Raw genomic sequence first — 4,370 nt, 5'->3', positions numbered from 1 at the left:
ACTCAAATTCAAACACTTTAAATCATTAAAATTTTCTATTAGCAAGGAACAAGACAGACATCCCCCCTCCCACCCCCCCCCCCCCCCTACAACTCTTTAGGAAGAAGAGCGTTTAACTCGCTTTTCCCGAGTAAGAGTTTCTTTTCTATCTTTTCTTCCGAATCCTCCCTTTTGCAAAACGGAAGCTAAGACGCATTCAGAAAACTGTGGCAATATCAATATTGTATTGGGGAGCAGCAGGGCTGGCGCGGTGTGGTGAATGCATTCCCTTCCACCAAATAATGATTGTGGTCCGGGATCGATTCCTGGGGCCCGTTTCTCGAAAGTCCCGAATTTTTACGGGACATTTTCGGGTGTCACAATTCCCTTTGTATCTCAAGAACGGAGAGGATTTAAGTCGTCAAACTTCACATACGTGTTTCTTTTAGTCAGCTTGAAAACCTGTTAAAATATCGACTTTTCGAAACAAGCGGTTGGCAGTTTCACAAATAGCTTTTCGGGCCCGAAACTTTTTCGGGACTTTCGAGAAACGGGCCCCTGGATTCGTCCCCATAGGTGGGTTGAGTTTGTTTGTTCTTTTCCCCCGGTACAACGGTTTTTCCCTCTCCTCAAAAACTTGCAATATTTGATTTGATTTATTCTGATTTCGGTTGATTTCCGGCCCCTTGCTGGGCCTCATCAGCTTGGCGTAGCCGCGCGCGCGCTGACACACTTGATGGGTGTTTTAGGGACCCCTGTAAGAGGCAGCTCCACATATATCTTTAAATTAGCCTTTTCTTCCCATTTCTAGTATATCTCACCACTTAATTAAGGTCTGTAATCGCTTCCGTAAAACTCGCACATCGACAACATAGTTCTGTGATCAGAAACACTTTTTAACTATGGTATGTCTTAAACCAAGTGTTTTGTTTCTTAGTTCTGGAAGTTTTGATCTGATTTGTTCTGAACGAGAAGTTGAAACGCACTGATAAACTACAACAATCAGGATATCAGATGGAATTCTCCTCCCCGAGAAGTTCAATGAACATTCCACAGCAAGAGAATTTTTACATCGGCACAAAGTAGTTTGACATTCGCCTTGAGACTGTTTGTAAATTCCGGGGAAAATTATGTTGGCCTCAGTGGTTCTCTTCCATTTGAAAAAGGAAATTCCATTGATGCTGATATTGGTTTTACTGTGGTCCGCGCAAGCCAGTTTAACTGGAACACCGTAGGATTTAGCTGGAAATGAAATCAAATGGTTGCGTTAGTTAAATCCGAAAGCATGTGTGTACCATGACTTTTGTAAAGATATTCAGTGTTGATAATTGGTGGTACAATCATTTACAAAAATACCTTAAAGACTCACCCCGTTCTTGTTCAGTGAACAAAAAAAAAAAAAAAACACTACATAATAAACAAAAGAAAATTGTGTCAGTTTCTCTAGTTTTAAAGTAGCTAAAAAGATATGTTTAAAATTTAAAATTTAAATCTATTTACAAGACTAGATATAACTCATTCATGAAATAAAATTAAACTAAGACTAATTAATAATTACAAGATATAAATTTACGATTGTATCAAATCTGACAAATCTAACTTTCTAATAGTGTTTTAAAAATCTTAAAAGACCGAATAGTTCTAAAAGAGTCAGGTATTGAGTTCCATAATTTTGGTGCCGTGAACCTCCACGATTTTAGACCGTAGGTTGTAGTGTTGGCCTTTGGCACCTTTAAAATGTCGTTACCTCTTAGGTCATAATAACTATTTCTATGTGTGATTAGCTCTTTAGTACTCCTAGGTGCATGATCACTGTTTATAGCTTTGAAAACCGTGCAGACTATTTTTGCGAGGCGCTGATTTGCAAGTGATGGTAGGCCTATTTTATCAAGTACTTCACAGTACGACGTTTAATTTTTTCGTTAAAGACAAAACGGAGAGCACGCTCATTGACTTTTTCTAGCTTTGCAGTGATGTTTTTATTACAGAAATGACACTCATGTGAAAAACCGCTCTATAATGCACGGAATAGGTAGATTTTATTCGCATTTTTTTTTCTTTAACAAGACTTCATTAATAGAACTCAAATTGAACGGTTGACATAAGGAACAGTTAAGCCTAAATATTATTTTATGCCTAATTAGGCCTAAGGTTAGCACTTCTAAAGTGTTTGAGCTTTTTCAACAGTGACATTATAACCTTAGTCTGCATTTTACCCTGGTCTGCAATCTACATTTTACACTGACCAATTCGAAAACCAACTTGAAAATCCAACTGGAAAAATCCAACTGGAAAATCCAACTCGAAAAACCAAGTCGAAATCCTAACTCGACAATTACTCTTTCTCCCAGCAACAGTCCCGTACGGGATGCAGGGATGGCACAGGAGTGCATGGATTGCGCACGAATTTGGCCCGGGTTCGAGTCCCATGCAAATCTGGCGTCATATGTGGGTTGAGTTTGTTGGTTCTCTACTCTGCACCGAGAGGTTTCCTCCGGTTACTCCAGTTTCCCCTCTCCTCAAAAGCCAACATTTGACTTGATTTGTGTTAATTGTTAAATTCAGTTTACAATGTCCCAAATTAGTGCTCCAGCGCTAAGTTCCTTTTCTTTCCTTTCCTTTTGTAAATTAATTTGGTCTCTTTTCTAAGCCAATCACTTTTATATTTAGTTTATTACTTAATGGTGGAACTTACAAAGGAAAAAAAAAAAAAAAAAGGAAAGAAAATATAGTCTCATAAGTATGACCCACAAAAGAGTCTGAGACCACATACGAGGCAGATAATTCTTATACACACTTCAAAACAATAATAAAAATGATAATAATAATATAACTTTAAAAAATATTTTGTATATTTACATGCAAATAAGACTGAATTAAATGTTTCATCGGATTGCTTCTAAAGGTCTTCAAATTAGAGCTATCCGCTATTATGAATACTACTTGGTAAGCTATTCCAGCTATCAACTATCCTATTAAAATAAGGAAATAATTCCTCCTAGCAAAGAAAGAAAGCCTGACAATCTAACGATAATAATAATAATATAATAATAATAATAATATAATAATAATAATAATAATAATGATATAATAATAATATAATAATAATAATCGTCTTTTAAGTTACATAGATAATTGCATAGACTATGACAGCAATTTTCTTCAGGTAAAAGGATTTTCTGCACTTGAAATAAACAAAGTAATAATAGTGTTTAATTTTATAATAATAATAATAATAAAAATTAATAATAATACTTATAATAATGATAATGATAATGATAATGATAATGATAATGACTGATTATGATAATGATAATGATAATAATGATGATGACAATTATGATAGTAATACTTGCCGTAGGGATGAGCTGTCCTTAAGTGAACAATCGGGTGCAGAAAGATGAAGAAAGACATGGAAATATGCCCTCTGAAATTGGAACTTGACTCATTTCTTTCCGCCATGAATATTTCATTATTATTTTTTTAAATTATGCGTTTCAACAATTGTCTTTTCTCTATGACAACAAAACAAAATTTTACGCTTTTTAAATTAGGCTTAGTCGCTTAGGAAACAACACGAACACAGATGAACAGAAAGAACGTTGAAAAGCTTCTTTTAAACCAAGCCTTTCGATTTTTAAAATCTAAATTCTGAAATTTTCATTCATTAAATCTAGCCTGATTTCAAAGCGAAAAAGTACGTTCACGGCTTTGTTACCGTGTGGCATTTACCAGTGCAACCGCGCCTTATATTATACCGTGGCCGCCCAAAAAACTTGCACATTCGAAACAATTACTTGCTAAATACGTTCGTAACTGAACAACCCATGCAACGGTGTTTCGACTTACAACTGTGGCAAAACCTTGCCAAGGAAGCGTGATTGTTAATTCATCGTCACACAGTCCTGATTGACGGACAAGTTTGTAAAAAACTTTGTTAGGTAGGCCACAGGTTAAGGCGCGTCGCACTTTAATTTCGAACGTACGTGCAATATTAACAGTCAACACTAACCTCAATTTATCGATGCCTTTTTCTGATATTTTTCCCCATCCTTTTAAGTAGAGGTTATGCCGTGAAATATCCAATTCGAACAGTCCGTCAAAATGAAAGAAAGTTCGCCACCACAACACACAGTACAGAGGCTCAGAGGCCCATTATTTCACGAACTGTGAGAGCCGGTTGTGTTATGATGTAAATGAAGCTTCCAAGGCTGAAACTTGGTAGGTGATTGGGGTTAATATTACGGTAGTCATCCATTTGGCGCACAACCGCCAGACCTGTAACAACCTTTTTCAGGGACGTTTTTTCCTCCGCAGCTCCTATATGCGGTAATTACGTCCCATGGTCACAGCACAGCGGCCGGATAATGAGTTTGATACTGCGTAAAGCA

The 4,370-nt window shown here is 36.6% G+C and overlaps 1 long non-coding RNA gene across 1 annotated transcript; it reads right to left on the bottom strand.

Annotated features, from left to right (window-relative positions):
* Positions 1-621: 621 nt before the first annotated feature.
* Positions 622-4,157, bottom strand: LOC138033685 (uncharacterized). The gene is made up of 2 exons (XR_011128646.1): positions 3,992-4,157; positions 622-1,221 (listed from the first exon to the last, which is right to left on the bottom strand). It is a non-coding gene; the product is annotated as an uncharacterized lncRNA (long non-coding RNA).
* Between the last annotated feature and the right edge of the window lie 213 nt (positions 4,158-4,370).

Source organism: Montipora capricornis, chromosome 14, assembly GCF_036669925.1.
Source record: "Montipora capricornis isolate CH-2021 chromosome 14, ASM3666992v2, whole genome shotgun sequence".
Lineage (NCBI taxonomy): Eukaryota > Metazoa > Cnidaria > Anthozoa > Scleractinia > Acroporidae > Montipora > Montipora capricornis.
The sequence above is the reverse complement of the archived record's forward strand: the minus strand, read 5'-3'. Positions and strand labels throughout refer to the sequence as shown.